Here is a 12,126-nt window from a genome sequence, read left to right as displayed (position 1 = left end):
TTACGTATTGCTATATATTTCACCTATATCATCAAAGCATCTTTAAACCTAAAAAACGTAATTTCTGTTTTCTTATGATTTTTTGTATGTTCCCCTGTACATTATTCCTTTCTCTCTCTTTTTCTCTGCATTTCACCCCCTGCTGTAGCTTATTTCTAATAATAAATCTGACATTGTATACCACGTATTGTTGGCCTCTGTTACATTGTTTATTTTCCTATATTCTTCCATGCTGATAATCATGCAGCAGAGCTGGAGGACCTCTTGTTTTCGGGAAGAACTTCCAGGCACTATGAACCATCTGACTAGTAAGAAAACCCCAAACATCTCAGAAGTTTATCAGATATTAAAATATATGTCAAATAAATATCAAATATTTATATTGAGTCCTGTAAGGTCTTATGTAAGGCCATCCTGGCTTTAACACTGCACTGGAGGGGACACTACAACCAGAGAGGTACAACATAATCTCAAAAATGAGACACAGATGATAATAAAAAGGGTTTTGAAAATGAAAATTAATAATTTGGTAAGACAGAACCGAAAGTACTGTGGACTGTGCCCTCACTTCAAAGTGAAACAGTCTGTAATGGCCATCTGCCATGCCAGATCAATGGTGAAGGGAATTAGAGGCAGATTTCTAAACTTTAAATGTAGTAGTAATTTGTTCAAGTAGATTTTGCTGTTTGTGGAAACCTCACACAAGCCTGAAAAGGTGCTTTAAACTTCAAATCTTATTTGCACTCTGAAAACTGTCTACCAAAGACTAAATTTCCAGTCCAGCAGAATTTTCTCCACACTTCACCACCAAGATCAAAATGAGCACTGTGAAATGTAAAAGCTTCACCTTACATTTATAAATAACCATCAGTTTTGCATTTGAATTATATTGAATTATATTATGCCTTGATAGTGGACAATACCGGATTTTTTGACCAAACATATTTAGGGTTCAGATCGTGCTATTCGTGCTATACACAATTTTTTTTTTTTTAAATGGCATTTATCAGTTTTGCAAATGAACTTTTCACACTTGCCATACTCCAACAGGGTGAACGCACTGACCAAACAAAACAAAATTGGTAGGCAGTGTGAAATGACCATAATGCTGTTTGTTAGGTGTGAGATTTTTAAACCCGGTTTGATATAATACACCCATTCAGAAGCGCAACAGTGGGAATCAAGCAATTCCCCGGTACATTTGCTGTATATCCATAAAGTCATATCTATTGCCGCGTTTCCACCGAAATTACCCGGAACAATTGTACCAGGAACTTTTTCGCCCAGGAACTATTTTTCCCCCACAGACCTGTTGCTTTCTCTTTCGTTTCCACCACGTGGTCTAAAAAAGTACTTGCGGAAGATTAGGCAAATAGTCTGGGTGACGTAAAGCTCCTCTGCGCTTGTTTTTCTCGGCAATACAGAGTAATGCGAAATTTCTGACTTGCATCCTCGGTAGTTCGGACTTTGAAATGTGTATATATACAGCCTACAATTGGTGAAATGAAGATATTCAATTTATTTATTTATTTTCATTTGTAAAGGGTTAGTTCAGCTAAAATGAAAATTATGTCATTAATGACTCACCCTCATGTCGTTCCAAACCCGTGGAGACCTCCGTTCATCTTCGGAACACAGTATAAGCTATTTTTTAGATTTAGTCCGAGAGCTTTCCTGATCCTCCATTGAAAATGTATGTACGGTATACCGTCCATGTCCAGAAAGGTAATAAAAACATCTTCAAAGTAGTCCATGTGACATCAGAGGGTCAGTTAGAATTTATTGAAGCATGGTAAATACATTTTGGTCCAAAATAACAAAAATGATGACTTTATTCAGCATTGTCTTCTCTTCAGGGTCTGTGTGTTCGCTGCCATTTCATTGTTATCAGAGTTGACGACGGACGCTGCTGACGCGGTTTTTTTTTCTGCTTCATTGTAACATAAGAGATAACATGAGCCAGATACATAATAAATCGCCAACTGTCGCTAAGCTGTTAGATTTATAACCGAATGAAGACCAAAGATTACCTGTTAGATTTACACACAAACTGATTATATTTTAAGCTTAACCACTAAAGAGACATCAGAGCCAGCTGCACATATCAGAAGGGACTTAGCCGAGTGCTGAGACTGCTCTTGGCGGATAGATACATGGAATACAGATGAGTCCCCCGCACGATCCGTGGGAGCTGAATCGCCTCTGAAATCGGGCTAAACACATTTTTAAATAGGCCGCTGTCTTCTTATAAATAAACCAGCCAGATTTGAGTTTAACAACAACTGCATTCTCGCCTGAAATACTTTTATAAAAACTACATTTCATGATACAAGAACAGTAATATTTTGAAAATTATCCAAATAAATGGTGGTTGAAATCACAATGCTGCGTGAACTCAAACCAATCAGCATGTTTTTTTTTTTTTTTATTGGTTTTAGCCAAGTCCCGGCCCCTCGAAAGTTCCTGGACCTTTGAAAAGTACTACCGCGTGAGCAGGGACTTTCTGAGGGCATTTTTTCTACCCAGAACTTTATTTAGATCCTGGTTCCTGGCTTGGAAACACACCGAGTACCAGCCCCAAGTCCCTAGTTCCTGGGTAAAGTTCCAGCGGTGGAAACGCCGGGCTTATGCCCTAGTCTTCTTTCTCAGGTTAAGATCCAATATTTTTTATGACTTGACACAAGCTCTGGAGGTATTGTCTAAACGCGGATTGACACAACGTGAGTTCGTATTTATTTTTTAATGTGTGAAAATATCTGACTATATGTGGGAGGACTCTTTAAAGGTTATGGGCAAAACACCTGACCAGAATCCGCTCGGCAACAAACTGACTAATCCAAATGCTTTTTATCTCTTTCTTGTTTTGTTTTGTTTTGGTGCAGTAGATGCTGTCATGCGAAAGGCAACTGCTGACACTCTGGGACAGGCCATCAGTTCCAAGCCAGTGAACTGAGGTTTCCAACTGGAAGAAAAAGGAGAGACCTGTTAGAGTTTAGGAGTTGTCTATTGTGAGAGGGGCGGAAGGAAGAACATCCAAAAACCCTGGCCCCTGCTTCCTCTAAGATTTTGTTATGCAGATTTATATAATGGTGTTTCTTTTTTTCAGAAAGTAAAAGACAGTGCAAAATTAACATGATACTACTTTTGATGTTTTGTTCCCTACAAATTAAACTTACACACATTAACTCTAAAAACACCAATTTTGATATAATTTGCATTTTGCAAGAGAAAAAAAAATCAAAGTATTGTCGTTAATTTTGCTTACTGCCTTTACTTTACTGAAAAAAAAACACCATTATATAAATCCATAAAAAAATCTCTAATTTTATTTTGCAGGGTTTGGATGTTCTTTCTTTCACCCTCTATTAGACAACTCTAAAATTTTTATTTTATTTTTTTTTTTAACACAGACTTTATTTAATTAATTAAAAAAAAAAAACTTCTCTTCAAGAATTACTTTTCAGGTTTTAGCATCATCCTTTAGGTATCTTGGTACTAGCAATTTCCAGTAAAGTTGCTGGGTTTGATTTATAAGTTTAATTGTGCAGTTTATGTGCATTCTGTCTTCTTTTGTCAATGCCAATAAAATTCTTATTTTTCTATAGTAGGTGTTAGGCCATCTGAATATATACTGCCTATTTTTGCAAGTGAATTTATACTGTCACAGTTTTTAAGTTTGCATTTGTCTTGGGATTTTGTAAATTCTTCAGTCTCCACTTTCTGTTCAGTATTTGAATGTTTAAATTCATATATATATATATATATATATATATATATATATTTACATGTAATTGAAATGTAATATGTTAATAAATATTAGAAATTACTACATAGATATATATTGCAAATTAATATATTTACATAGTCTGATATCTTAAATGTATTTACATATATATGGAAATAAATATATGTAAATATTTTCATACATATAAAAATATATTTGCATATATATAAATGTAATATATTTACATGTGTACTGAAATGTAATATGTTAACAAATATTAGAAATTAATATATAGACATATATTCCAAAATGAATATATATTTCACATAGTCTGATATCTTAAATGTATTTACATATATGGGAAATAAATATATGCAAATATTTTCCAATAAAATATATTTTACATATGTTTAATATATGTGGAAAATATTAAAAAGCGGCCAAAATCAAATATTTAAATATGTTTTTATAAAATATATGTAAATATATTTTAAAAATATATTACAAAAATATATTTTCTTCTATTTAAATTTAAGATATTTCAATATATAAAAATGTATTTATTTTAAATATATTTCGATCTATGTGACTTCTGTATGGGATCACCGGTGAGAAGAAGCCATTTGCCAGTACAAGTCTTGTGATGAATGAGTTGATGAATTAATAATTTTTTTATGTACAAACTTAAAACAGTCTTAAACTATTGGCTGTATTTCGCATCAAACACAAGACAACTTTAAGCAAATAGTGTATAATTAATATCTTAATGAATTCTAAATCTATTTTAAGCTATAAAATAAAACGTACTTCAAATAAGAAGCCTTGGACAAAAAAAAAAAAATTCCCCTTTACCTTAAGGAGTTTGAACTTCATATTAAACTGCTTCTGTTTCACACAAACGCCGGAACAGACGTGTATGTTCGGCTAGGATCGCCCTGAACTCATGCATGTTCAGATGCGGAGTTATGCAGAAAGTAAAAAAAAAAATGCTGTGCACTCCGCCACAAGAAATTAGTTTGCGCGCACTCAAAGCGAACATCCTGCAACACCGCGATGACGTCATATTTTCCGCGCTCACCCAAGCAAACTTGCGGACGCGTCGAGTATAAATCAGCCTTGACACAGAGAAAGGGACCAATGGCCGGCCAGCCGGGGTTCATCCTTGGGAGAAAAATTTGCTGATTTTATTTTATTGTTTTTATTTATTTTATTTAAATTTATGTGTGTGTACATCTAACATGTTTGGTTGGTAAAATAAATCAAATAAAATCAAATAAAAATTCAAATCAGAGCGTCTTCCGTGTCTGGAATGGATGTATTCTTGAGTCTATAAGGTAACAATAATATAATAAGATAACCTTGTTTGAAATGGGTTTGGCTAAAATAAAATGTTGGTTTCGTCTATACTTCTAGGTACTTGTTCTATATTTGACTGGGTTAAAAAGAATGGCATTACTAAAAAGTCATCAGTTTTCGTCGACTATAACTAGACTAAAATGTCATCAGTTTTCGTCAACTAAAACTAGACTAAAATGTCATCAGTTTTCGTTGACTAAAACTAGGCAAGACTAAAAAGAGTATGAACGTGACTAAAACTAATAAAAACTAAAATGACAGCTTCACACAAAGACTAGACTAAAACTAAAATTAAAACAGGCCGCCAAAAACAACACTAGTTAAAGGTGATGGTCCTTCATCCAGCAAGAAATTTCTGTTAGACCAGCTGAGATGCGAGCAGCTATCGTCGGATCATCAGGATGGAATGAGAGGTAGAGTTGAGTGTCATCAGCATAGCAGTGGTTTGAAAAGCCATGCTTCTGAATGACAGAACCTAATGATGCCATGTAGACAGAGAAGAGAAGTGGTCCAAGAACTGAGCCCTGAGGCACTCCAGTACTTAGATGTTGCGACCTTGAAGGACCTATCTGAGAGGTAAGACTCAAACCACTGGAGTGCAGGGTGTTCTGTGTAAGAAAGGCAGAGACAGAGGTTAAAGGCAAGTGTTTTTGCAATGAACGGAAGAAGGAAAACCACTATGTAGTTCTCTAAAAGAGAGGTTAAAGGTGGGTTTCTTAAGTAGTGGGGTTATACCAGCCTGTCAAAATGCTGAGAGAAAAACGCCAGTGTGAAGGGATGTGCAAATGATGTGAGTGATAATATAAATATTAATAATAATAATATAAATACTATTAAGTAATGATAATAATATAAAGTGAATGCAACAATCTAGTTGAGTTATTTTTTTAATTTTCTATGAAAAATTTGTCACTCTAAAAATGGAATGTGATAGGCTACCACATGCAGTCAGCTCTGTTTTATTTTTGCAAATGCAGTAATCATCAATCATATATTTCACATTTTATACTAAGCTATATATATACTAGTAAGAGCAGAAAACCATATATAACAATCAAAATGCATAAAGTTTCCATTTCACACACTTTTCAATTGTCACTCTTGTCAAGTGGCTAGAACCAATGGTTTATAATCTGTCTTTGAGGGAGGTGTCAGTCTTTGGTGGGTTATTGCTCCCAACCTCTTTGACAGGCATGACAAATGCAGCATAAGATTAACCTTAAACTAAGACCAAACCTGACAGATGTGGAGAAAATAAAGTGTTATTTTTGTCTGTACAACAATTCTTAGCATTTTTATTCATCACTCTGAGTATATGTTTCACTCTTTACATTCATCCATGAAGTTTATCAGACAACATGATGGACAGCAAAACAAGACAAATGTCATGTAATAAGGCCTATACGATTTGGTCAGAATATGTCTTTTTTGTTGTTGTTTGTTTTTTTTTTTGTTTGTTTTTTTTCAGATAATTCATGGTTTGAACTGTAAGATCTCACATCGCTGCTTCTCAAGATCAGAAGAACAAAACACATCCGCCCTGGTGCCAATAGAAAGAGTTGCTCTGGAGTCTTGAAGGTTGTCTGTACATAAGTCTTCTTTAAAAGAATTAAACTTAGGTCACTAATTCTTAATATATTCCAAACTGCTCTGAGAAACCGCTGAAAACATGAGCCCCATGTGTGCTATTAGTATGTTTAATAGATGACAAAACAGGGCATCGCCTCATGACTTTGAATCACGCAGCACATGCAGACCATTGTTTATTTTAAATCACAGCTTTTTGAAGTTTACTAATTACTGAAAGCTATACTGTGATTTTAATTTAATTAATTGTTCAGCACTAAGAGTAAAGTCCTCCATTTATCTTACTTGACAATAAACTATTGATTTTGGAAGTAAAAAAAAAAAAATCCCTCTTTTACTTTCTTCATGTACATTTCTGGTATTTCTCTTCACTTTGAAGCCTACAGCATATGCAAACCTTTTATTACACAGTTTTTTTGCAGTTTAATAATCTCTGAAGGCCATATCGTGATGTTAATTTAATTAACTGTGCAGCCCTAAGAGAAAAAGTAAATAAACTATTGATTTTGTAAGTTAAAGTCAACATGAAATAAAAATAGACCTCTTTTACTTTCTTCATGTACATTCCTGGTATTTTGTGAATGATTTATCAGCGAATGTTACTTCAAAGAATATTCTTCCTTTCCTTTCAACATTGCGTAGGGCATACAGGGCAGGTATTATTTATTTATTTTTCTTGTTTATGACCATATTTGATTTGAAAAAGCAATGCAAAACTTTGAGGTCAGTAAGATTTTTTTCTTTCTTTTTTATAACAAAATAATTATAAAATAATACTTGTGTTCAGCACATTTAAGTGACAGTAAATACATTAGTTATTTTACAAAAGATGAAAATCACTGTTATTTATATTATTTGTTATAATTTTTTTTTTATTTTTTTTTATTTTTTTTACTCTTTCTGACCACCACAAACTTTTGAGCATTATTGAAACAAACTGAAGATAGATGTTCACATTGAGTTTAAGACTGTTATTAGACATTTTAACTAAATGCTGTGGCACCAAATGACACTGAATCTGAATTACCTGCTTACAAGATTGCCTAATTGCCTAAAAGATATTTTCACATTTATGTCTTGTCAGGGGGTTTCATATGAAGGCATCTTGACTCCAAAAAGATCTCTTCATTGACAGACAGAACTTTCCAAGAATGACTCTCAGACTAGCCACAGGAAGCCAGACTTCTAAACTGAGTACAGCCCTCTCCTTGTCAGCACGCATTATCTAAATGCACCTCCTCTACATAGTCAAGCAGAAATAATTCCGAAACCTCAAAGGTCACAATCGCCCACGCTGCCAGACAAGATCAATAAGTAATTAGCTCAGCAATAGCACCAGTTAATAATCCCTCACTTTTTACCTGAGCTACACAGCACAAGCTCTTCTGACTATTTTGTCGATCCCTACTTCTGCTTCATAAAAAATGGAGCTCATTCACTCTCAATTGTTATAAAAATATCTATTTCAGACATTATAATGAAAGTGATAAAGTAATGCAGGCATCTAACGGTGTAATTTACCATTAAGTCATTGCATTCACTATTAAAGATTGTCCATATGTTCTGTAATGTTCCTTCAAGGTATAATTATCTTCATTGTTTGATCGAATGACATCTTCTGTGAGGTGAATTGGATATGATATTCATTGTAAATTGTAATAAAGATTGATGATTAGGCCTGTGCTGCGATGCAAGTCCAGGTTTCATAATGGTGGTTTCAATTCTCATTGTTCTGGCTCTGAGGTTGTGGTGCAAACCTCATTATAAACTAATCAGTTGAATAACCAAGCAAAGGGAACGAATACATCCTGTGTAAAGTCACTGACATTCATTAATGCCCGTTCAGCACAGGGAAACGGGTTTTTACACACTATTTAATTGGCCGCTAATGTGGCCTCAACAGGGAGGCTGAGAGGAGACTGGGGATATGAAATTCAATCATAACAATAATTATTCACTACACAACTGTCCCTAATGCAAATGAACAGATCCTTTATCACACATCTTTTTTAGGATTTCCACTTCTGTAAGCAACAAGTGATCTTTGACTTAATAATAAAAAGAAAAAGTCTGTCTTTATTTGCTCTCAATGTTGATTCACTTTAATGAATTTCACTCTAAGGAACAACATTTTCTACAAAGAATACCATAAATGTATCATATAATGTGTATGTTTTCATTTGAAAACCAAGCTTTGTGTGATAAATCTCATTATTCCCTGAGAATTCTGCTTTTTGCTGTAAATTGCCAACATTGTTTGCATTTCCATGTATGAAGAGCAGCATGAACATTCTATTTAATGTACTCTCTTATGTTCCCCAGAAGACTGAATATGTAAGCCAATTGATCTGAAAGTTCTAAAAGCTTTTACTTTATTGCTAAAATGTATTATACACTAGCAAAAATAAATAAATAAACTTCACCATATCAATTTGAGGTACTGGTAATTCACATATGCAAAAAGTGAAATAATATGCCACATAGCATTTTAAAAATGAGGCAAAACAACATTTGTATAAATATGTGGTGACGAATGGTATAAAAATACACTTTACAGACATCACATGGGGGAAGAGAAATGCAAACTGGAACTGGCCTGAGTGTATTTTGCTATCTTGGATAGTTTTATATAATTGGCATTATATATAATTAGCAGTGGACAAGATGCGTGGGCATTAGTTTGCATTATTTCAGATGGTGACCACATTTAAGCATTTTAAAGGGCTTAATCAGTTCGCTCTTTTACAGCTGAGCTGATTACAAATAATTCATGACCTGAGAATGTCACAAGACATTCATGACCTAAATATGATTTCCCTTTTCAATGATCAATACTAAAATTAGGCAGTAACTTTGTTTCATCAGTCACAGGTACTGTACATTCAAGCTCTGATGATATCCCGGTTCTCTGCTTTTTTTGACCGGATTGTTGAATCAGTGAGTTGTTGACTAATGCTGCAATCGGATCAGTCCGATTTGTGAGTGAATCATTCATCGGTTTCACTGTGTTCAGTGTTTCAATTTGTGAACCAATTCTACAGGTTCATTGGAAAGAAGGTCATTCAAGAATCTTATACCGCTCCTGAAATAAAAATACAGATACTTAAAAAATGCACTTAAGCACAGTAACAAAAATAGTAGTTACTGTATACCACTGTGGGTTTGGAACAACATGAAGGTGAGTAAATGATGACGGAATGTTTTGAGGTGAAATATAGAGAGGACAGAAAATAAAATTTAATTTTAAATGACAACTGTTAAGTCTAAATCCTGTGAAAAGTTAAAATCTCTCTATGATGAGCAGATTTAATTAAGACTTTTATTCACATATAAACACACATTAAACACATACTGTAGCACCTCACATATGGTATACATGGGCATCACACGCTAAAACAAACCTCATTGGTTCTCGTGCATCTCCTGCACACATTTAAGGTTCTGTGTTTACAATAATAATTGCACTATGTGTGGGTAGATAACTGTTTAGATGTAAATACAAGCCTAAATTAAATCTGTTCATCATATAAAGTGAATCTCAACACAAGACTTAAACCACTCTATTCATTTGTAATCATTTTACGACATCTTAATGACCTTTCTGGATCTTCTCTGTTTTTGTTACCTGGACTTTCAATGGAACAGAAACCTTTCAGGTTTTAATAAAAATATCTTAAATTGTGTTTCAAAGATCGACCAAAGACTTGTTTGGAACATGATGGTAAGTGATGAAATTTTTTTTTTTTTTTTTTTTGGTTAACTAACCCATTAAGTCCAAGGCTACACTGCACACAAACACACATTGAGGTTGCACTGGTGAAGCTCCAAACCACCTCATAGAGGGAATCTGTTGAGCAACAGTGTCACCTGCAGGGGGGTTTCTGATCAAAACACATTTTACAGTAGGGCGTGCACTAACATGCACCATTTAGCGTTCTTATTTTATAGATGCTTTCCACAAACAGGGTACAGAATAAGACATGTAAAAGTGAATGAAAGTCTTCTTTTTTTCAGTAATTGATCAATGAAATTGTCAGTTAACCTCGTTAATATGTTAAATGTTGCTCTCAGGAAGTCAAGCTAAACGAGCTGTTTTACATTATATTATTTTTATATAAAATATTTTTATATACATTTAAAAAGTCTAAATACAATTGAATATGTGATTTTTCTGTTTTTCTTGTCATTAACATTAAATAAGCACACAAATAACTAATTTTAAAATCTATGCCAGACTGGGTACCAGGGCTGCAGATTTATCATAAATGAAGTTATGACTCACTAGAGCTTTCTAAAACGTTGCTGAGGTCACTTTTCTTCATTTTCCTAATAACTAGGCCTTGATATTATATTGATTTCCAAGACAAAAGTGTAGTTATTAGTTCAGCATGTTGTTGTGGATGTGTTAATCTCAGTCAGTGCTGGGGGTAAGGCATTACAAGTAACATGAGTTACGTAATCAGATTACTTTTTTGAGTAATTAATAAAGTAACGCATTACTCTTTAATTTAAAAGGAAATATTTGAGTTACTTTTTCAAATGAATAATTCCAGTTACTTTGTTTCCCATGTCTTGACTGACAGCTCTCGTGTTGCCATGTTGAGAGAAATCTGGAGTAAGTGGGAGCCGTTGTGTGCGCTGTGTGAACGTGATGCTTACTGTAGTTCTAGACTAAATATGAATGTATTTACTCATCTCACCTGCACAAAAACAGGTTCAGTATACCTCAAAATTAATATAATCAGTCAAATGCAAACTTAGAATATATATACAAACCTGCAATAATTAAATGTTAAATAACACAAATATCATTTATGTATTTAATTCCATTTCATTAACCAATGTCTTTGCTACTGACCTTCGATGATCCAATTCAAACAATACAAATCAAAGTTTCATTTTTTTTATTTCATTCTAATTATTGCTGAATAGTGTTGAACTTTCCTCTCCTGCATAATATTCTTCATGCAATTTGTTTGAGCCGTGCCCTCACTGTACAGACATGAATTTACATTTCCTTCAGCCTGAGGCATATTCATTTCAATTTTGTTGTGAAAAATACTTTTACATTTGAAAAAGAAGAACTTTTTATGTTAAAAACAAACAAACAAGCCCCAGGTTTAAAAAGTAACTCAAAAGTTACGTAACACATCACTTTCCATAAAAAGTAACTATGTAATGTAATTAGTTACTTTTTAGGGAGTAACACAATATTGTAATGCATTGCTTTTAAAAGTAACTTTTCTCCAACACTGCTCACTGTTATGTTAAATTAGGTCTGTATCCAGAAGACAGTAAACTTTTACTGTCCACATACATTAAATGTGTTGTAATGCATAATGCATGTTATTTTTGGTAGTTCATTATTATTAGTTTATTAGTTATTTTTGGCAGCCATGGCCTAATGGTTAGGGATTCAGACTTGTAACCAGAAAGTTGTAGGTTTGAGTCTCAGGTCC

Source organism: Cyprinus carpio, chromosome B23, assembly GCF_018340385.1.
Source record: "Cyprinus carpio isolate SPL01 chromosome B23, ASM1834038v1, whole genome shotgun sequence".
Taxonomy (NCBI): domain Eukaryota; kingdom Metazoa; phylum Chordata; class Actinopteri; order Cypriniformes; family Cyprinidae; genus Cyprinus; species Cyprinus carpio.
This window is presented reverse-complemented; position numbering follows the sequence as displayed.